This window comes from Anas acuta, chromosome 2 (assembly GCF_963932015.1).
Source record: "Anas acuta chromosome 2, bAnaAcu1.1, whole genome shotgun sequence".
Classification (NCBI taxonomy): domain Eukaryota; kingdom Metazoa; phylum Chordata; class Aves; order Anseriformes; family Anatidae; genus Anas; species Anas acuta.
In genome coordinates this window covers 119,834,266-119,858,056 of record NC_088980.1, presented here as the reverse complement: position 1 = coordinate 119,858,056, position 23,791 = coordinate 119,834,266, and the positions used below count along the sequence as shown (strand labels likewise).

The 23,791-nt window shown below is 36.5% G+C and overlaps 1 long non-coding RNA gene across 9 annotated transcripts in view; it reads right to left on the bottom strand.

Annotated features, from left to right (window-relative positions):
- Positions 1-4,808: 4,808 nt before the first annotated feature.
- Positions 4,809-23,791, bottom strand: part of LOC137851120 (uncharacterized) — a 119,451-nt gene continuing 100,468 nt past the window's right edge. For 7 of the 9 annotated variants that reach the window (XR_011093013.1, XR_011093010.1, XR_011093012.1 and 4 more), the window contains 2 exons: positions 8,040-8,200; positions 4,809-6,293 (listed from right to left, as the gene is read on the bottom strand). This is a non-coding gene — a long non-coding RNA (uncharacterized lncRNA). Of the gene's footprint in view, positions 6,294-8,039; positions 8,201-16,702; positions 19,406-23,791 lie in introns of those variants that run through there. The other 2 variants (XR_011093008.1, XR_011093009.1) reach the window with 2 other exon arrangements.

Genomic DNA, 23,791 nt, shown 5'->3' with positions numbered 1-23,791 from the left:
GATAGATTCACTAATACACTTTAAAATTTTTAAATTTAGGGCTTTCAGAACTCAATATAATTTATTAACCTGAAATTCCTTCATTCTCTTCTTGAAGCCATGTAAACTTTTAAATCAAAACAACATTGACAATATTTTAAAAACTATGCTTAGACTTCCATGCATACAAGAAGAAAGCAACCAAATGAGAAAAATAAATAACTACAGGTAATAAATATATAAAACTATATAAATCAATATTCAAACTTATGAACTGAAAATCACTTTCATGAATATGTAAGATAAGTCATAACTTTTTTATAAAGTCCAGAGGATCTTCAGTTTATAAAACACTAATAAACTATACCAGTAGGTTTCTTTGTTTTATTCAATATTCTTTTCACTCTCGTGCTTACATTACATAAATGCCAAAGAAACTGTCCCATAATCTGCAATTAGCACTGAGTGATATTTAGAAGTAGCAACCAAAACCCAAAACATCTTTTCTCCCAGCACTTTCAGAGATTTAAAATGTATCCTAGAAAAATATACATATCTAGTATATGGTATTAAAGTATTATAATAGGCAGCATTTCTTTAGAAATGCTTAGAGTATCTAATCACAGATGAACTGAAAATCTCAGCTCTAAGTACAGGCAATTGTTTCTCTCCACTTTATAAAACTTTTGAACTTGAATGTCTCACAGCTGTCACAGTCTTTTGGCTTGATTAATGAATCTTCCTTTGGGATAGCAGATTCTGCTGCAAACATACCACAGGCTTCAGGAACACAAGGAGTTCTTCATATAAGCAAAATCTACTGTACCTTATCATCTTCATAAGGTGACAGAAATCATCTATTATTACTCCTGCTGTTGTATACAGTATACTATCAACTAGAAAACCGTTTTGTGTATTTATACAGTAGTATAAATGATAGGTATTCTGGTTTTTGTTTGTTTGTTTTGTTTCAAATCAACTGAAGTCTGATATTGTTATATCACACTGGCTCAAACTTTTCCACACAATTTTATAAATCACAGTAAAGACCTCACTGCTTTATGCTGGAAACATTCCACAAGATCTCAAAATACGTATCATTAACCCTTCTGTTTAAAAACAAATAAGCAAACAAAAAAATCCACCTATAGATAAAAATATTACATAAGTGAGTTGACTAGAAATCCCACTAGTCACCAAAAATATCTGAATGCAATATTAAGAAATGTTGAACTCTATTTAGCACCTGCAAGTCATCATTCACTGGCAATAGCAAACCACAGGCTCCATAAAATAGAGATGTACTGTAAGAAATAAAGTAAAAATATCAGCTTAAATGTCCTTCTGCTCTTTAAAGAAGAATTGTTTTGGAGACAGAAAGGGTAGAAAAATTACTACACTGTTATAAATTTAGTTTCAGTGCAACTGACTAGTCCATAATTCAGTAAAGTGCAGGAAATGTTGGCAGGCTCTTTTCTTGCACCAGTCTTTGAAGGACTGCAGAACCTCCCAAAAGCACCCTCCAAAGGTGTCCTCTCTGTGTCCCCTGACCTCCTTGTTGCTTGGTACTTCAGCCAACTGTGTCTTACATATAGGAAAGTAATTCTTCCCTAGAACGCTTAGAGTTCAAATGCAAAATACCACCATAATGTAAGTTAAAATGGTGACGGGTGAGTTTGGATCTGGCAGCTATGAAGGACATTTCCACTGCATAGAAGTGAGCAACTTCAAGGCCAAGTGCCGGGTTCTGCACCTGGGGCGCAATAACCCCAAGCAGAGCTACAGGCTGGGAGAGGAATGGTTGGAGAGCTGCCAGGCAGAGAAGGACCTGGGAGTGATGGTGGACAGTCGGCTGAATATGAGCCAGCAGTGTGCTCAGGTGGCCAAGAAGGCCAACGGCATCCTGGCTTGTATCAGAAACAGTGTGACCAGCAGGGCTAGGGAGGTGATCGTCCCCCTGTACTCGGCTCTGGTGAGGCCGCACCTCGAGTACTGTGTTCAGTTTTGGGCCCCTCGCTACAAGAAGGACATTGAGGTGCTTGAGCGGGTCCAAAGAAGGGCGACGAAGCTGGTGAGGGGCCTGGAGAGCAAGTCCTATGAGGAGCGGCTGAAGGAGCTGGGCTTGTTCAGCCTAGAGAAGAGGAGGCTCAGGGGTGACCTTATTGCTCTGTATAAGTACATTAAAGGAGGCTGTAGCAAGGTGGGGGTTGGCCTGTTCTCCCACGTGCCTGGTGACAGGACGAGGGGGAATGGGCTAAAGTTACGCCAGGGGAGTTTTAGATTAGATGTTAGGAAGAATTTCTTTACTGAAAGGGTTGTTAGGCACTGGAACAGGCTGCCCAGGGAGGTGGTGGAGTCACCATCCCTGGAAGTCTTCAAAAGACGTTTAGATGTAGAACTTAGGGATATGGTTTAGTGGGTACTGTTAGTGTTAGGTTAGAGGTTGGACTCGATCTTGAGGTCTCTTCCAACCTAGAGATTCTGTGATTCTGTGAACTTATGCAGGGGAAGATACCTTTTTAGAAGGGGTTTGGAGCACAAAAGGGAAAGATAGAACAGGTATGCCTGAAACTCATGATGGTCCATGAGACTGGTATCTTTACCTGCAAACATACCATTTATTGCTGCCGTTTTTCTGTGCCTGTTCATTTGGAGTGTTTCAACATGCCATACTCTTCTATGAGTTCAGGTGTGCTTTCTTTTACTGTCACCTGCCTGCCTCTTACAGGCATTCTAATTTTTCTTGACTAAATAATTTTTTTTCCACTGTTCATCCTGTTTTGGCCCTATATCTTCATTTCTGTGATTTTTAAGGCAGAACTGATCAGTTTGGCTCTTTGTTTTCTGTATCAGCCCATATCAAACTCATCTCTTGGGGAGCAATAAGAGACAGCCAAAGAAGCTAAGCACACTCTGGGCACTCAGCTTCACATTCTTCCTCTGGACCATACAAGCTATCTTCCAGGCAAATTTTGAAGTGATTCACATGTGCAAAACCTATTCAGGATGAGATGATGGCGCAGTCTTATGTTTCTCAGCGTTATCTCTCGGTCTTAGCCCCTGTACTGTCTACTAATTTGGACGTGTGTAATTTTACTGCTGACATTATGTTACAGTTTTGAGATTGTTAGAATCCATATGTTCATTGTCCGTACACAAAAAGAGAATAGTAATAGGGAATTTCCCCATTGCATTGCCTTGTAATAGGGAAAATGGCAAAAAGGTAAGTAATTCATGACTCTGGGGAGTTTTCTTTTCAGAATGGTGTGTTTCAGGTGAATGTCCCTCTGTAAACCACACACGCAGAAGATGGAAGGTGAGGCACTTGCAAGCAGAGTGGATTGGGAATTTTTATAAATATTAAAAGTGCAGGATTTTTGCTATTTGGCTGGATGTTATTTTCCAAGGCTTAGTTCTATAGAAAATAAATGAAATCTCGATTATGCAACTTTTCAGGCATACTAATGTTATTATAGGGTGCTGAATATATTAGGATTCAACATAAGACAGTATTGGGATGATATATGCTGTGTGGTCTAAACATACATTAATGAAAATGCAATAAAGTAGTTATGTGATATTTTGTGGGGAAATCAACCTCATGCACACATATAGTAAAGGTATCTTAAATGAATGTTTGTTATGAATTATTTATGGTCAAAACCAAAAGAAGTAAATAAGAATATATATGTCGTAATATATTATGTAAAATGAAGCTAAAACAAATTCAGTTTCAAACTTTTGGCTTAGTACTTTGCCATATGCTGTTTGAAACCTGTTGAGATTTGAGATCTGAGTGCTACAAGTGATATGAAGAGAACATGAATTCACCAGAGAATCTGACAAGAGAGTTTAGCCCTGTGTTTCTGATCCACAGTATCTATCTTTCCTAAACAATCCCTGAAAGTTTGCGTGCTCCAAAGTATTACCTTAGAAAAGAGTGAGCTCATCAACTTCAACGAATTCATCTTTTTCTACTTAAAAACAAGCAGAAAATGCTTGTGTTAAAAGTATGCTATGTATACGTATTAGAAAATCTTACTTTTATTCATTGTGAACGCTAAAAGAAAAGGGGGTTATTAGGGACATGTATTAATGTTTTATGCTGTCTGTTTGTTCAAGGTTCAAAGTATTTAGAAAAACATCACATCCAGTTTTTCAATAACTGACCTCAATTTATAATACTTATCTATTTTTTTAATGAAAATATAAGGCTATTCTTTTGTACAAAATTTGAATTCCAGTATATATAAACAATAAGCTGTAACACAAAATCTATAATGTTCATATATGTTTGAAGCAGCTAAAATATCCAAAATATATGGACTGGCTGAAGCTTGTCCTACTAGCTTTAATTAGTCATTATTTCTTGGTAGCAATTACCCAACATGTCATTCTATACTGAATGAATTCCAATCAATTACAAGTGATTGCAGATCATCCTGCATCAATCAGAGAGGATAGTTCTTGATTCGATGAGATGAAATGGATAATGTCAATTAGCTTGTTGGTGTTCTTTGATTGCATATTCTTTACAACTAGTGTAACAGCTGAGTTGTACCACTCTGGCTAACTTGGCTAACATTTCACAGATTATGTATAATGTCAAGAACATGAGCTGAAAATGTGAAATACAGTCTGTGTGGTGCATAAAGACTTATTAGTAAAAATACCAGTACATAGTAAGACAGACTGCATAGTGACATAGATGAAAGGATCTACTGGAAGATAGCTTGGGGAAAAAGGAAAGAGAGGCCTGTGGGGGGTGGGGGTGTTCTTTCTTTCTTTTCTTTTCTTTCTTTTCTTTCTTTTTTTCTTTCTTCCTTTCTTTCTTTCTTTCTTTCTTTCTTTCTTGCCTGCCTTCCTGCCTTCCTTGTTTTCCTTCTTGCCTTCCTTCCTTCTTTCTTTTCTTCTTTCCACAAATATTAATCTTGCATGAAACTAGCCCTAACATGGGGTTTTACCTCATGTCTATCTCTAATACTTTAAATGTTGTAATGTTCATTACATATGTCTTCTGCAAACAGAGAGTAGGTTCAAGCTAGCTCAGGCTTACAGGAACAGCCCAAATCTATTAACACAGATTCTGACAAGGCAATCCCTAAATGAAGGAAATGGTGCAGTCTTTTCTCACTTGGCAACAGACTGAAGGGGACTTGAGGTAGGCAGAGGCTACTGATCAAGCCAAGGAGTAGTACTGTGTACAAGTAGTAGTACTGTGTAGTAGTAGTATAAGTGATATGTGCACAAGTGTTTTTTCTATATACATTTTATTCTCAGAATTCCATGTATTTTGGTGAGAGGGAATAACAAACTAATTCTAGGGAATCGGGCTTGCTCTAGTAGCTTCCTTTGCCTGGAAGAAAAGGAATGAAAGACATCACACCTTGTTTACTGGTTTAATATGGTGAGAAGTACAGAAGTACAGAAGTACAGTCTGAAAGCACAGTCAAAGAGAAAAGTGATTATGTGCATTCATCTAGAGAGAAGTGAAGATAATCTGTGTGCTTGAATAACAGTCATAGCAGCCTAAATTATTACTGCATTTCTAATCAAAACTGGAGGGTAGAGGCAATGCATAGAACCCAGAGATCTACTTCAGTGCTTATTCAAAGAAGAACAGCCTCGAATTGGCATTGTACACTGAGTGCGGTTGTAGCCAAACTGTAGGGTTACTATCAAGTAACACTCAAATTGACATAGGTTCCTTCTCCTGGCAGGCTCTATTCAGAGAAGATTCTTTTTAGTGGGTCAATTTTCTCTTTTCTGTTTTTGTTTTGTTTTTGAGAAAAAAAAAATAGTCACCATGTAGAGAAAAGTCAAATCAAGTAGATTTTAAACCGAAGGAAGAGGAGAGGCATACAGAGAAGACTGGCACATCATATTCTGGTGTAAAATTTGTGCCTTTATATAGATTAAACACTCTGTAAAGAGGCATTAAATTATGAAATAAAGTTGGAGATAAGGATGATAAGCAGATGTAAGGGCTTGAGTCCAGGATGTTCCTAGAAACACAAAACTGACAGCTTCTTGCTGGCACAATTGGTACAGTTTGTGTTTCTGTCATTCTGGGACAGAGAAGCATCATACTAAATCCTTGCAGATGACTGAAACACAAATTATATAACCTAATGATGTGCTATTAACATGATGTAGTGGTTACTGTAAGCAAAGAGACCTCTTCAGATGATTCTTGTTCCCAAAAATAGTCTCTTGTCAACTTTTGAGAGACAACTCCAGCATTCACACTGATATTCTTTCTTTTGTAGTAGAGGGATCCACTGAACCTTCTGGACAGATAGGTCCCACAGAATCTGTGGGCACAAAATATTTACAGTTACAAGGAGATCCCCAGTATGCAAGTCTCTAATAACCAATATCCTCTATGATGCGCCAAAAGTAGAAAATCAGAATAATGAAAACATACAAAAATTTCTAACACAGATAGATCTGAGCAGGCTTCTACAGACTTTTCTAATCAATCTTGAAGTCCTGGAATAATGCAGGCTAGGCACCATTGCAATAACACCTTGATTCCTGCCCCATTTACATAACTAAATATTCTTTTAAAGAAAATACAGACATATGGTGATATTTCTCCTGTGAAGTCAAGATGAAACCAGGGAGAAGAAACCTGGATTGTAAAACTAGGAAGTGCTCCTGTGTTTCTACTCCAGATATCCTTGATATCTTTTGCAAACCTAAATAACAACAGGAGCCCTGGAAAGGGCTCTACATCTCAATGTATACTCCATCCCTGCTGTTTGGTGCACATACAGTACTAATGACTCAAATCAGGTCAAATCAGGCCTCTTCTTAACTGTACTTTTTGGAACTGCAACTTTTGGAATCTATGAATGTTTATTTTTTTCTGCTAGAAAGCATATATTCAACAGATTAAAATTTCTGTGTTGGAGAAGAGTCAGACTTTAGTAGGAAAAAGTTTCTGAGGGTTAGTGTGGAACCTGTGCTGAAAACAGAAGGATCAAGTACAGAAAAGTATTCAACAGTCTGTTGAACCAGCACTAACCTGCAATGTCTGAGTGCTCTTAACTAAAATGCTTGTCACTCTTTCAGTCTATTGCTCTTTTCACTGGTGAATTATACAACATCAAAAAGCAAGAGGAAAAAATGAGAACTGCAAATAGTGAAAAAAAGATTTTTTGTGTCTATGGGCAATCAGTCTCAAGCTTTTGGTCTGGATCAGGCAGGTTTTGTCCTGTATGGCTCATAAATTATAGGATAGTTTGGTGTGCCTTAGTTTCCTTTCCCCTCAATTAGTGTTTTGGATAATATCCTTCCTTCCTTCCTTCCTTCCTTCCTTCCTTCCTTCCTTCCTTCCTTCCTTCCTTCCTTCCTTCCTTCCTTCCTTCCTTCCTTCCTTCCTTCCTTCCTTCCTTCCTTCCTTCCTTCCTTCCTTCCTTTTTCTCTTTCTTTCTTTCCTCTCTCTCTCTCTCTCTCTTTTCTTCCACATTTTAACTTTTATGATAGATCCTTAACCAACAAACAGCTATGATTCTATGATTTTACAACCTTTTAAATGCCCCCATGCATCCCATTTGGCCATGGAATGTTTCTGTATACTTTGCTGAATTCAGCCTCATCAACATTTCGAAAGAGTATGATCTGGGAAAATACAATTAGTCCTTCTGTTCTCTAGCACAAGTCTTATCAGATTTGAATTACTTGCTTATTTTTTGGCATTAAGGGGATGGACAGTCCCCAGATAGAAGTGAAAGTTATTGTTATAAAATGGATTAGAAAAATCTAGCAACTGCTTGGTTCATCTCCATATTATTAAGAGGCTAAAGCAGCAGGGCAGGAAAATTTTCCTCATTCGCCAGTAGCCAAACTGTGGCCAATCTGGATTCTCTTCTTCTCTGATGGAATCTCTGCAGCCACTTTTCAGGACTGAAAATCATTTCTTTTTTTTTTTTGTCTTTTTTTTTTTTTACAAAAAAAAAACCCACATTTTATTATTTTTATTTTTGGTAAATTCTTATTTGTGCCTTAAATGTGCTAGACAAAGCATTTTAAAACTAAAGAGATGATCTACAAACCTTAAAGATGATCATAATGACTGGTGCTTTGCCCAGAAGAGCTGGCAATTTAAATGAGTTATTGGAAACATCATTTATTGGACAAAACCAAAGACAGCATAGCAGACAGAGTGGCTCCAAATCCTGTTTCATAATGGAAAATTTTGTACAGCCAATTCTAACTGTGAAAAGGGTAAAAGAAAAAGTTAGCCCAGGCTCAAAAGCATGCTAAAACCAACCTGCTTACTTTGGGTTTTGTGTTTCAGACATGAAACACTAACTTGTTGACTATAATAACAACCAGAGGGTAAACTGTGTTACTTTGAAAATAATTTGAAAATAGCTAACACACTATATGTGTATTTGATGTAGGGTGAAACTCCTCAATGTTTGTATAAAGATGTAAGTACTGCTTTCTCTGCAAAAATAGGGAACAAGTTTAAAATAGATTTTCTCCAGAAAAGAAAGTCTCATGTTTAGAAGCCAAAGTGGGATTTCTGACTGAGATGTCTGTCATTGATATTAAAAATAACTAAATCAAAATCATTAACAAAAACAAGTAAAATTTTACACTTCTAAAGCAGATCTCAGCAGATCTCTTAGCAGTATATTAAATGTATCATTTGGCCTGAACAGCCTCATATGCTAGAAGATATAGTAACTGGTTCAAGCATCTTTATCATTTTGCATTTTGAGTATGTGTAGCATATAATTAAACAAGAGCCTGTGTCAGCAGGGAAATCTCCATTGAAGTGAAAATTTGATCACACAGTTAATTTTGCAACTGTTTTCATGAATAGAAATGTTTCTGGTTATTCAAGACTCAAAGCTACTTTTATTCAAGTCACTATTGGAATCACTGAGACTTCAGCAGAAACAGAATCAAAGTCATTATATGAACCACTAGCAATTCTTGAAATGCTAGTGACTTTTTCCTTTCTATAAAAAGAAATTTTTGGAAGAGTGAGTCATCTGGAGAAAGAAATTGGACAAAATCTTTTTTAATACAAGGAGCTGTCCTATTGGGATTTCTTACTCTTTCTGACCCACAGAAATATAGCAGACAGTATATTTATTTGTTCAAAGAGAATGTTAATTTTGAGAAGAGAGTGCATGATTTTAACAAATGTTCACATGTTCATATCAGATTTTTTTTTCTTTACAAGGATCAGTTGGTCTGAGATTATAATGTGAACTGTGAATATTGATTTCAAGTGGAAAACAACAACACTTTTAAATGACTAAGCTATTCAGTTTTTGATGGAACACCAATGAGTTTAAAAAGCAGACTAATAGTGCGCCCCCCATCATTTCATCTTAGGCAAGTGAGCTAAATTTAGCAAATAAGCTGGATACAAGGTTCTCCATGCTTGTCAAAATATGATGGCAATTAAACTGGCATCTATTCTGTACATTATATATATATATATATATATATATATTTCAAGGCTTTGACAGTTAAAAACTATTTAGAATATTTATGACACTTCCAATGAGTTAGTAACATTTTTTTTTTATTGCATTGCATTTTGCATAATATAATTTGTCACTACTTCTTTATTAAGCTAGTTTTATATTCATAGTTGTCCCACAACACTATATTTTCCTCTTTGTCAGCTCAGAACTTCATTATGAAGGATGAGGTTTTATCGTTTCCTAGTGATGCAAATGTCTACAGTGAATAAGTGTCATTATGCAGGAACAGGAATTTAGTTTTCCTCCATTAAGCAGCCAAGCTAATGACTCAACAAGTTTATAGCCCACCACAAAATTTGATAGCTTGGTGTGAGTTAAACAAATGATGGTTGCATATTTATATGAAAATGAAAGCGACTTTTTGGGGCTGGATGTTGTGCTTCTCCCATTTGCAGCCTAGGCTTCCATTTTGAGCTTAAAGAAAGGAAATTCCCAGTTACTTTAAGATGAGCACACCTCTTGTCCCTCCTCTAGCTGACATGAGTCCTATATAACAACACCAATGTAATGGGGAAAATATATATATATAATAGCCAACATTCAAACCCCATGGAAACATTCCCATTTAATGGCTTTAAATCTCACAAATTTTCATTATATCCAGAAAATAGGCTATTCATAATAAACATTAGATGAAATGGAAGAGGATATGTTTTTTAGCACTGGAGCATTTCTGTCTGGGTATGATACTTACTCCATGCTGTTTCAGGGCAATGGACAGCTATCTAGCCAAAAAGCCTACCAAGCTCTTTCTTTTCTTTATACAGTTAATTTTAATTAATTAAGAGAATGACTGAAAAAGGCCTATCTCACTGTCCAATTCATTCCCTCTGTTGTATAAATTTTTCCACATGGTATTTTTTTAAATGCTTTGCTTCTAAATCCAAATATGTCCAAATATAAAGCTTTCAACATTTCCTTTGGGAGACTGTTTCTCAATTTAAGGGATCACATTGTCAGGATGATTATTCAGATATTTAGACAATTTATTTTTTTTCCTTAATTTCAATCTATTTCTCCTGGGGTCAGATTCCTGGCTGGCATAAACTGTCATAGCTACTCTAATTTCCTTTGGGTTTGGACAGTATGCAATTTGGTCAGGGCTTTCCCTTCCTACTGTGCTAAAAATTCTTCTCTCATCTGATACATTATATGATTAATCATCATGCTCCCATTTAGTCATTGCATTCTGTATTTAATAACTCTATCAAATCCTGCTTTCTAATACCATATTGCTTGCTGTGTCAATCATTCCATCCCATAATTCACTTATTAATCCATACTTCATGTAGAGATTAAAATCAGATGCTGAGCTAGATTAAACTTCATCGTGATAGTAGAACAGCTGCCATGATCATAAAAGAGGATTGTACTGAAAGCAATGAAGATCCCACTTTTGATAAACTTTGTATTTGATATTTCTGTTTACAGGTAAAAGCAAACAGAATCAGTGATATAACATGTTTTTGTTGAGATTACTTTTAAAAAGTCCTATAACTTCTCTGCATCTAAGTATTCGTAAACAAAAAATGATAATTTAAGATAACTCTGTAACTCTGTACTTCGATGGTGTTTCCTACCTAAAATATATCCCTAACTCTGGCTCCTAATACTTGCTGATATAAAATTACCACCACTTCCCTAGCTTGTAAATATATTAGTTCTACAATGAATGGCTATTTACAAAATAGCATGGGAATACATTGACTCAGGTTTCATGACTGAGCTGCCCCTTGCTCATCTTCTCCAGGAAGAAACCAAATGAGATTTAATAAGAGCAAGTGTAGAGTCCTGCACCTGGGAAGGAACAACCCAAAGTATCAGTACAGGCTGGGGAGGAGCCTGTACTGATGTACTGAGTACCTGCTGGAGAGGAACTCAGAGGAGAAGGACCTGAGGGTCCTGGTGGACAACAGGTTGACCATGAGCCAGCACTGTGACCTTGTGGCCAAGAGGGCTAATGGGATCCTGGCATGCATTAAAAGGAGCGTGGCCAGCTGGTCAAGGGATGTGATCCTCCCCCTCTACTCTGCCCTGGTCAGGCCTCACCTGCTGTACTGTGTCCAGTTCTGGGCTCCCCGGTACAAGAAAGACAGGAATCTCCTGGAAAGAGTCCAGTGGAGGGCCACAAAGATGATACGGGGCCTGGAGCATCTTCCCTATGAAGAAAGACTTAGAGACCTGGGTCTGTTCAGCCTCTAGAAGAGAAGACTGAGGGGGGATCTCCTCATTATATATAAATATCTGAGGGGTGGGAGACAGAAGGATGTAGCCAACCTCTTCTCAGTGTTTTGTGGGGATAGGACAAGGGGCAATGGCTGCAAGTTAGAGCACAGGAAGTTCCACACTGACATGTGAAAGAACTTCACGGTGAGGGTGACGGAGCATTGGAACAGGCTGCCTAGGGAGGTTGTGGAGTCTCCTTCTCTGGAGATATTTAAGGAGTCTCCTTCTCTGGAGATATTTAAGGCCTATCTGGATGCCTACCTGGGCAGCCTGCTCTGAGGAACCTGCTTTGGCAGGGGGGTTGGACCCGATGATCTTTCAAGGTCCCTTCCAACCCCTACAGTTCTGTGATTCTGTGATTCATCACTCATGTTTTCTTCTTCTATATGTACTTTTGCTACTTTCTGTACTGAAAAGTGGCATCACTGTTGTTATACAGCCAACCTTTTCTAAAGTCAAAGATAGATTCACTTTCTGAACAAAACACTGGTGCATCACAGAAAAACTGTGATGAAATTTTTTTGTGTGACGAGTAATGTTATCACTAACAGTATCCTGAAAACTCCATTACTTATAAGTATTACAAAAACAATGTCTCTAAATGATAATACTATAAACTTCAATGTTAGTTGAATGCCCTGACCTTGCTTATTTCTAGCCTAATTCTTACAGACATCTACCTGTAATGTCTGTTACTCTGATAGTACCAAGGTATTTCACATTTCTGAGTACTCTTCATGGTGACAACACACAAAAATATCTCTTTGGATCTGAGAATTGCTTTAGCCATGTATCATTAGAGCTGGAACCCCAAAAAGTATTTCAAGGGCTTGAGCAATGTGTTCTTAATGCATACCCATGGCATTGAGGACTGTATTAGGAAAAATTTCAAACTATTGCTTCACTAGTCTCTTGTGAACAGTAGATCATGTTTCAGACTGTAGGCTTAAATTGGTGGCTTTTTTTTTTTTTTTTTTTTGCTACAGCAGAAATAAATTTCACAGGTAGAATGTATAATGTAAGTTTTTATAGGGAGGGAAAAAAAAAGGAAAAGAAAAGAAAAAAAAAGCATAAACTAGTTCACAGTTGGCTTTCAGTTAGTTCTACATATTAGCAGTCACAAAAATGAGGTTTGTGGCCTCAGGCACTAAATTCAATCACTTCATCTTTTCAAGTAGCAACCCTATTTTTGCTTCCCTCCAGACACACACTCACAGGGCAATCATGTTGAATTCTCAATTCAAGTATGAATGGTTAGCTAAGCTTTTCTCTCAACAAACCATATTATAGAAAATTTAGGGAAAATCAGGCTATTATTGAAAATCACAAAAGCCAGATTTTGGTAACATGATAGCTCTAGGGACTGGAAAAAGAAAAATCAAACAGTTGATCAAGTCTAAGCCATGACATAGGTTATGCTTGATACCATCATCTAGTAGGTGTTACAAACCCTGTGTGAAGTGATTCAGTGGTCCCAACTCCATAGTTAAATGTCCCAAATAAAAAAGTTGCAAATAACATGACGTTTTTGTTGTTTGTTTTTTAATAGGCTTCAACAGATAAATAATGGACATGCTAGAACTGATGATCTGTAGCAGGTACCTTCAAATCAGGTTGAAATATTGGTGAAATAATCCCACTGATTATATTGTTCTGGACTGGCAATGATTTCAATATTTTTTTTTCAGAGAGTTGGATTTTTATTTATTTATTTATTTTGATAAATAGACCAAATATTTTTATAAAGGCCACAAACATTATTTTATCACTGAGTTATCACCCACTATTGATGCAAAAGATAAAATAATCAGTACCATCATGTTGTGTAGGTAGGGACAGAAGAGGTAGGTGGGTATAGAATATTCTGAAATTCTTAAGAAGCTCTGCTACATAACGAAAATATATCCCCAGCAGCTTTTGGGCCCGGGCCAGATTCACAATAACAGGAACATAATTCTTTTGATTTTGTAGTATACAGTTTAACCATAGTATATTGTAAGGTGAGAAAAACTGTAAAAATAAGTCCTTGGTATAATAATGTGACAACAAATTATAATCATAGTAACACATTCTGTATGTGTTATCACTTAACATCAGGGATTTGTTTGTGTTACAGAATTATTGTTTCCATTTTATCAATTGAGAAATCAAGGCCCAGAGAGATTTGTGATTTTTTTTCAGACATGCTGAGTTTCCCCATTTGAGTGAATAGTTGTTGGTCCTGTTCCCATAGGTCAAGTGTTCAGCTCATTAAAATGTTCCACCATCACAATTCAATGACCTTGTGGGCAATCTTTGCAGAGGCTAATGACTTATTTAACATCAGCATTGATCTGCCAGGTATGATCTCTTTGAGTTAGAAGATCTATAAATACAGCTTAATCATTCAAAGGGCTTAATTAGCTACTGCATCACTGCAGTTTTATGTTGATGTAATGTCATTGCCTTTATATGAGATTACTGAAGAATCAGACTGTGATTTAATATTTACTAGCTAGTCTTCTAAATACCTCAGGCTCTTCAGATCTTATTTTCAGAGATGCTGCTATCTAGTGCCCATGGGCTGTATGAATTTTGGCTTGGACTGCTGGCTAGTCCAAATTTCTGTATCTTTGCATGCAGTTGTGAAGACTGCATGCACAATGTGTCTAGATCAACATATATTTAAATAGGTATTAATGTGAAAAAATAAATCCACACACAAAATTTGGTAATTGCATACACATATACATTTCTGGAAAACTGATGTTCAAAGATGCTTTTTCTTTTCAAAATCTTTAGTTAATGGTAAGTCTGTTAGGGAGATTGCTATTCTTTTCCTTTGCTGTTTCCTATGTGAATAGCTAGAAAAACATGCTCTCATTTATCTTTGACAGAACTAAAAATATGTGATTGTGTTCATAATCCTTATACTTCAATTATATTTCATGGTAATATTTGCTACTTAAACATTATGCAAGCTGTTCCCCATTTAATGACTGTTTGCTCCTGTTCACAAAATTTCAAGGTTAGCAGAAGGTCAAGCTGCACTTTGCTGAAGAAGCCAGTTATAAATCTCACTAATGTATTTCATCATGTGATGTTTTTCTGGTCATACTGGTGATTGTTCTGGAGTAGCAAAAGGTTAGCTGAGCACACATGATACAGTGATTACTTCTGAATTCACTGTTTTCACAGAGAAAATATAGATAATGTTGCTTCCACATTTCTCTTTCCTATTGCTGTATTTGAACTGAGAACTGTATTCTTCCTTAAACATAATGAAACTGTGCTAGCTGATGGCAATAAAGGTTTCCCTGTGAGAATTTTAGTTGTATGTTAGGTTCTAGGGACATCTGCAGTGAACACCTTCTGTTAGCTGTTTTCTAATTGATAGGTTCTTGATTATTAGCTTCTTCCTAAGAGACTTATCCTTTATTCAAAAGAACTGCACCTTTAGTCTCAAGCTGTCTGCTGTATAGAGAGTAGTTGAATGGGGAATATGTACTGGGTAAGTGGGAATATAGCAAATAGAGGCTTTGGGAGTTTATGTAGAGGAGACTCCAGGTAATGTGGAAGAAGCACTGGTATTTATGATCCACAAGGCTCAGTCCCTAGCCTTGGCTGGAGAAATCACCTTCAGAAAACTAGAAACTATGACCCAGACAGTGATCTGGAGTGAAGATGCTCCTGCACAGGCAGCACCCATCTCAAACAGCATCCGTATCAGGCAGCATCAAAGTCAATAATTTTTAGATGTTTGCTATGAAACAGAATGTATTTGTAAGCATGTTTCTCCCTTTCCCTTTCATAGAATGGAGGATACCCACAGGAGAGAAAAAAAAAAAAAAAAAAAAAAAAGGAAGTTGCTCTTCCTTTAACAACTAATGTTCTAACCCTACTGTAGAAGGCCACCAAATATGTAAATATGTCAAGATATGCACTGTAAAGCCATGTTGGCTGTTACCAATCACCTCCTGGCTCTCCATGTGCCTTAGCATAATTTCCAGGAGGATCTGCTCCATGATCTTGTTGGGCATGGAGGTGAAACTGGCTGGTCTGTAGTTCCCTGGGTCTTTCTTTTTTTCCTTTTTGAAAAAATGGGGGTTATGTTTCCCCTTTTCCAGTCACTGGGAACTTCACCAGACTGCCACAACTTTTCAAATATGATAGATAGTGGTTTAGTAACTTAATCTGCCAGTTCTCTCAGGATCCCCAAATGCCATCAGGCCTTATGGACTTGTGCACATTCAGGTTCCTTAGATGCTCTCAAACCTGATCTTCCTTTACAGTGGGTAGTTCTTCATTCTCCTAGTCCCTGCCTTTGCCTTCTATGACTTGGCTGGTGAATGTTATGTGATTGGACTCAGCCCATTAATATAGCCTGTCCTCTCTGCAAAGCCTTCCTGCCCTCAAGCAAGGAATGGAAAAGAAGTTTGGCTTTGCACAGTATGGTATGCTGTCACATCTACAAGAAATTCTTGCAAAGCTGATTCTGAAATGAATGGGTGCTTATGCCCTTGCCCAGACATGCTAAGGACAGAACAGAGAGGGGTAGCTGAGACAAAAACTGTCCCTTAGACAGATGTTCTGTGAGTGACTGAGCATGAACAGACTAACTCAGGTAGATTTTACACTCACATTGAATTTCAGGGAGCCCAGCACTTAAGAGAAACAGGAAACACTAATTAATTCAGGGGCCTTTTGGCCTGTGAGTTCTCTATCTTTGATGATTTGTCAATGGTTCAGGACCAAATTAATTATTTTATTAAAACACTTATTTTATGTTCATGGTAAAATACTCCAAGACATTCTGAAGGCATCTTTTTGATGCTAAAGGTCACGTATTTTCCCACCAGCCATGTTTACTCAACTGACTTTAGTGACAATAAAGAGCCAAAATAGTTGATTGAGTTAATAACGCACAGATTGAAGTATTTCTAAGTAGCAATCACAGAACAATCATATTATGACCTGTCTAGTCAATTGCACATGAATTATGAAGCATTAAAATAGGCCTTGATGGCCACTACCATAACAAAGGCACAAGTAGCAACACACCATTTGGTTTTATGATGACATTCATAGCACAAGAAATGAGTCAAGTGTGAGTAGAAGTGCCCAACATTTTTTATTATATTTCTGTGTTTTAAATATTACCTGAAATGCTTCCATCATTTTCCCAAAAGGGTTTGTGGGATCTTTACCTTTATAGTTTGTATTAGACATTCCAGCAGCAGGAAAAAAAAAAAAAAAAAAAAAGGCTGAGTGAACTTGACTTGCTTATAAGGAAGAAAGGAGTGTGTAATGTTTAAAAAAGTGACTGTGCCTTACAGGAAGACACGTGTTAGAAGCTGCCAGGTATGCGGCCAGATCAGTGATCCCCCAGAAGATCCCCCATCTGTGCTGCAGATGCCTATTTAAATATTGTAAGTTCTAACCCCAATGTTAATGGAGGGAGGTCTTTGATTTTTTCCCAATTGCATGCAATGTACACTCACAATCAAATGGTGTGTGGTTGGCCTTGAGTCTGTGAATGCCTGTGAACAAGTGGAGTTGGGCTGTAAGAAGGTCCCTTTAGAACATTTCACTGACAAGGGCTTGCACTGCCTCAAGCAGAAAATCGCATGCCTAAGTGCTGGCTTCTGTCATCATAGCTAAACAAACCCCGAGAGAGGATTTTAGGTTTGTGTTTAAGGAAAAAGATGTTAGTCTTTTGAGTTCTATTCTCTAAAACAGAATAATCTCAATCCACTGGAAAGCAAAACAAAATAAAAATCAAGATTTCATGATCCAGTAGATTACAGTTAGATATTGTAAACTATATAACTTAATCCGAAAATCACTATGCATAAAAACAGAAGTAGCTGAAATATAGCTTATAGGCAGGTTGTAACCTATGCTTGCTCCTCTGAGATTAATAGCACCTTCATCTCTGGAAGAGTATCAGTCATCATTAATAGGTTGGATTCCAGGCTTCTGCCATCATTGCTTTTCTGATTATTGAGGACTCATAGAGATAAGGCATATGCTGTAAATAATAAGCCTACCTGGTCTCCAACCAAAGTTACAAAAATCTGAAGTTACTTATTTGGGTGACCTGCACAAATCTCAGTTATCTGAGATTTGAATGGATTGCTTGTATTTTAGAAATCTTTAACCATAAACAGAAATTCTTATACAGTAAAATATAAAAACATATTGGAAACTTATATGTATTTTATGGAGTGTGTATATATATATATATTTATTAACTACTTGCTAAGACTTGTGTGTGTTTTGGTACTTCTGCAGCAGAACAGGTGGAAACAGAAAATACCATAAGCTGTATTTCTTTCTGTATGGAGATAAATTTAGCTAAATAAATAGGTATTTGTACTGAGATTTTATTTAACCAGTTTGATAGAGGCTTCTGTGGTAAAATTTAGATTTGGCTTCAAAGCAAACTTTAACTCATCCCCAAGCAGAGTAATTTCCTCTAGTGCTCTAGGCTACATCTACATTCAGGTAGAACTATCCAATAACTATTGCATTTCTTATGTATGTAAACATGCTCTGTTTTATAGAGAACAAGAGAAACTGATGGTCATTGAGTATTCATAGTTTCCTTCCTATTACCTGAGAACTGAAATTCTTTAGTGTCTTCTAAAAGTAGGTCATTAAGTTTCTCTTATGTCTAAAATACATATGAATTTACTAGCCTCAGTATATGCATTTTAAAGAATTAATAAGAATTTAATGAATGAGTTGTGTCATTCTCATTAAAATGTACTACACATTACTGCACACAGTTATGTTAAAAATGCTTTTTCAGTGTAAAGCAGTTAGAGATATAAGTTAGCTGAATACTAAGCTCTCTTTAACTCCCTAGTATATATGACATAATAATTAATTATAAGATCACCCATGAGATTTTGCACAGAATAATTGATCCTATCTGAATAAGGAGCTATTCAGCTCTGTTTTCCTTTTAAAAATTGTTATTGTTATTATTTTTATATTAATACTAATATCAATGTCAATATTATTTTGGTGTGTTGCTCTCTTTCCATTCCCAGCAATCTCCCAAACTCTTGATTGCCAGAGAAAATCTTGCCATCAGTGAAAAGCAGTGTCTTTTTCCCAGTCACAGCTTCAGAAATAGAACAGTTTTTTTGGCTGTAGTTTAAGAAAAACACATAAGGGGCTGATACCTGTCATGGAGAATATTAACCAGAATGCGTAAAAATTGGCAAAGAAATAAGCAACAAGGTCTTATGACTGGATCCAGTACTTTAACAACAAACAGGACCATGAGTCCTGACTGCAGACTATTGTCTGTATACATTTTTTGGCTCAGAACAAGAAGGTTCTGCAGCGAGGATGTGGTTTTCTAACTTTAGAGCAGGAAGCTAGGTCACGGCTGAGATAATTAAGAGAAGCTCTTGAGGGAAGGTAGTAGGCCCTGGTAAAGGACTGTTGTCCTTTCCTTACTCTAATACAAGCTTCATTTCTAGTGGAGAAAAAGACTGAACCTTCCTATGAGTCTTTACTTTTGTCACAGAGCATGTACAGGACAATGCTTAAACGGGATCTAGAGCTTTAAGCAGAAAACTTTGAAAGCCAAACTGAAACTGCAGTTACCTTTGCACTAATGGAGGAAAACCACCTACCAGAGGAATCTTCTCTTTCTGCCAGGGTATTGCTATTCATGTTCAATGAAATGTCTGCAGAGAAAAATTCTCAGTAAATGAAGGACCTTACTGTTGTCACTTGGTTAATCAGAAATGCCATTTCCAGAGGAGTAAACATAGTTTTTCTTCAGATAAAGCATTTCTACAAAGTAAAAACAGTATCTATGTCATAAAAACTATGAAGTTATAAATAGAAAAAGACCTGTTACACAAAAGGTACATCTACATGTTAGAAAGACAGAAACAAAGGTATTTATACCTACAAAATTAAAGTTTAAATGTATTTTATTCTGTCATCTTTCTGCAATCTAGACAACATCAGATATGTGTCAGAGGTACAAAACAATGAGCCAAATGCTAGTAAAAGACCAGTAAGAAACAGTACCAGCAACACTCCTTTCCATTAAATTAATCTTATATCCTTGAAATGCAGAAGGTCCAGAGAAGAGTGGAATGGAGTTATATTTGTTTCTCCATTTTTACTTCATAAAGCAAGAAAGAAAACTGCATATGGAAGCAAAATATGAAAGTTTTAAAATGTTATTATTATTTTAAATGAAGTTTATATGTTCTCCAGAGAAGTTAAATCAAATGTATGGTATAGATTTTAGTCTGTATAAAGGCTGACAAAGGTGAGGAGCATGGAGGTGGAAAAAGGTGCTTCTCTTTAAGAAAAGCTTTGAAAATAACTGAGTGTGAACTGAACGCTATTTTTTGCAGAGCTGTTTTTGTGAATTCCTAAAATATCATTGGAGGAGTCCAGTATCTTAGGTGTGTGTTACCTAGCTCTGCCTCAATTTGTAATTGAATGTTAGTAATGACCTCCTGACAAAGTGTCACAAATGACAAAAGGCCCATATTGGACCCAGTTGTAATACATTTGGGACAGGAAAGGATGGGGAGAGCTACACCAGTATTTGCCCTGAACAAACTGGTAAGTGTGTGCCATGCCCGACAGTGCTCATGAAGAGGTATACCCTATTGCTGCCCTTCCTGCTGTCTCCCTAGTAAACTCATGTATATTAAAAGAGCTTTTAATACAAAACTGTAACCATATCTGTTTTGAATATTTACTATCAGATGACCATGGCTACTGGAATCAGAATTTGCCTGTTCATAGCCAAGTATGAGCTTTTTACCTGTTTTTAGCACTTATTCCAACTCCCTCAAATGAGTAACGTTAGCAATAGTAGACTTTGGTCAGAGTTCAAATAAGCAAGTTTTTCTGTTCTCTTTGGACACAAGTCCCAGATCTTAAGTGATGATATTTATCATGGCAATGCCACCTTCACATGGAGGAACATATGGACCATGTATTTAAAAATATAAAAAGCAAGAAGATTGTGTTTCTTTGGGGTTTGGAGAAAGAAACCCCAAATATCAACAACGAGATCTTTGTCATTTTTAAATTTAGATTTTTCTATTTTTTTTTCTAAATTTGTGTTGATGCCTAGATAACACTCTGTGAAGGATTGGTCACTATTGTCACAATCTGTCCATCCTGTACCAGAGAGCCCTTGAAGGGAATTTCCATCCTGACGCTGCTGGGTGTCTTGGCTTTTTGGAATGCTACAAAGCAAATTGTAAACAGTCTTCGCTACACCAGCACAAGCAGCAGCTTTAGTACTGCTTTCTGCTGAATGTGCTCCACAAAGATTCAGTGAATGACGTTTTTTCAGGAATAGTAGGCACTGTCTACCTTGTTGTAACACACTAGTTTTCTTCAAACTTACAAACCATATTAACTATATTAATCACATTCATTAATTATGTTTTTCTGTTTTACAGCTTTAAGACAGGGATCAGTCCAAAATCATGAAGTCTGTTTTAACTCTTTTTACTCCAACTTTAATAGCTAAGAAAATGCTCCCAAGCAGCATATCTTTTCTGGATACAAAAGAGTCATCATTACCCTTAAAAGCAACAAGCTTTATGCCTGATTTGCTTTCATATGAATATGGTACAACATATTTCTGCTGAATTCTGTCTTGGCACACTTCCTGTTCAGGAGCTGGCACTGATGACTCAGCCTCACAGTCACTTCTTGGCTTTACAGATATGCATCTTAACCGCCTTCAAGGAAACTGTGAACATTTGCATATCTGCTTTTGCATTGTCCTCTGCTATTGCACATGGTATACCTCTGTTGCAATGACTCTCAAGGACCAGGTGAGTTTTACTTCTGAAGATGCTTTCCTTCAGATACTTTCATCAGCCTAAGGACTAATGAGAAGTTCACAAATAAAATTGCCATAGTCATAAGATGGTCATAATCCTCAAGGAAGATGATTTTCTTTTTGACACATATTTTGTAAAGAAAAAAAAATAAAATTTAGTGTGCAGCATCTGGGCTCTACCACAGCAGAAGGACAGAGAAAGAGAACAGGTGCTTCAATCTGGGGAGATCAGAAGAGTACTGTAAATGGGACTGAGAAATGCGTGGCTCAAAATGTCATCTGTTATCTCAGTTCTTCAGGCAAATAACCTCATTAACTTGGCTTTAAAATAATGTCCTGTGAAGTGACTTCATACTGCAGTTTCTAGATTTTACCAGTACCATAACGGTGTTTCTTGACATTCTTTTTCCAATAATGATAATTTTCTTAATGACACAGTTAGTTACTGTTACTGTCCAAGAGGTGAAATTGTCAGAAAAACAAAAACAAAACAAACAAACAAACAAACAAACAAACAAAAAACACTTCAGAATATTATTGGTTACAGCCACTAACAGGAGAACAGTGCAGAAAAGGTTGGGTAGAGGATCCTGATCTTCTAAGGCCGTCTTGGATACCTCTGAAGGACTCAGAGGACTCAGCGTAGGACTTCCTTGGTCACATCAGACCAAGATGGAGCACAGAAGTGAGATTTCTTCTCCCCATCATGAGTTCCTCCACTCAAAGGTTGAGAGAAACAAGGAGGTTATTGAACTCCACATGTAGAAAGTCTCTGGATTAAGTCTGGTATCTTTTTGATGTGTGGTACATCAATCTAGATGTGTGGTACATCTGTACACACATGAACAGCTACAAAAAGCAGCTAATAAGAAAACGTTTTACAAAAATACAAAATTCTCTGATATATATATTTATTTTATTTTATTTTATTTTATTTTATTTTATTTTATTTTATTTTATTTTATTTTATTTTATTTTATTTTATTTTATTTTATTTTATTATTTTATTTTATATTTTATTTTATTTCATTTCATTTCATTTCATTTCATTTCATTTCATTTTTTACTTGGATATCTGTCTAGTAGATTTGTCACTGAAAAATCAGTCACTTACAGGTTGTAGCCATCTTTGTCGATTTGGAGGATGTATATATGTATATAAGTGAATACTGTAGTCTGCGTTCATCATTTTGTCTTGAGAGAATGCTTTCTTAAACATTAACTAATTAATTTATTTTATAATATATTATCACATGGCCATTACATAAGCATTAGCCAATCTCTTAATCATATACAGGAGTCATATTCAGGAATTATTAATTGCTCTTTGATGTCAGATATCTTCCAACTTCAGAGTTTTATCTTCCTTAGAAGGATGGTGGCTTGAAATTTACATCTAGTACCCATTTTTCTGATGAATGAACACCAAACCATCATTCTGTCCACAGCTGTTAACCAGAGACAATATATTGGTCCTTTGCTGGAGAGAAAGGTGGCATCTCAAACTGCTGATCAGGGTTTCCCCAAACTGTGGCTCACTGTTGGCTTTACTTTCATTTAGAAAATTTTGAGAAAGAACAATAATGGCATACCAGCAACCCACCCAGATCCAAAGAAGAATTTTTGTTTCTTTTCAAAAGCTCAGAGTTGGAACCCAGTTTCACTACTTATGATTGATGTTGCAGACAGTGATAAGTTCTGAACACCATGAATTTTATACTTTATTCTTCTCTGTTCTGTTCAGCTTCTTCTCCTTTCCCTCATCTTAGCTTCAGAGGACAATGCCTTTAACAGAGCCCTTAAAATATTTTGTCTGTTTTCAAATAGCCCAGTAAAGTGCACACTAGTATTTATCATCTGTCAACTTTAATCTAAAATACTCAAAACAATTGAGAAAAATTGTAATAAATATATACAACGAATTCATTATTGAGAATTATCCTGGCTTAAACATGGATAAATTGAACAGGTACCTTCAGTAAGTCAATGGTAAAACAAAGGCTGCATCATTCTGCCCTCCATCTTTTGTTCTAACCATGTGATATATATAAACTGTGACGTTATGAAGTATTAGACACTTCAGACAATGAGGAGATGCTTCCTGAGAAAAATTATTTTGTTGTTGTTGTTCTGATATGCATGTTTATCTAACAATACTTGAATTACAGAGCATTGAACACTAAACATGCTAACACTATTTCTTGCATTGCAGTTGCATAAGTTTTATGGTACTATTATTCAT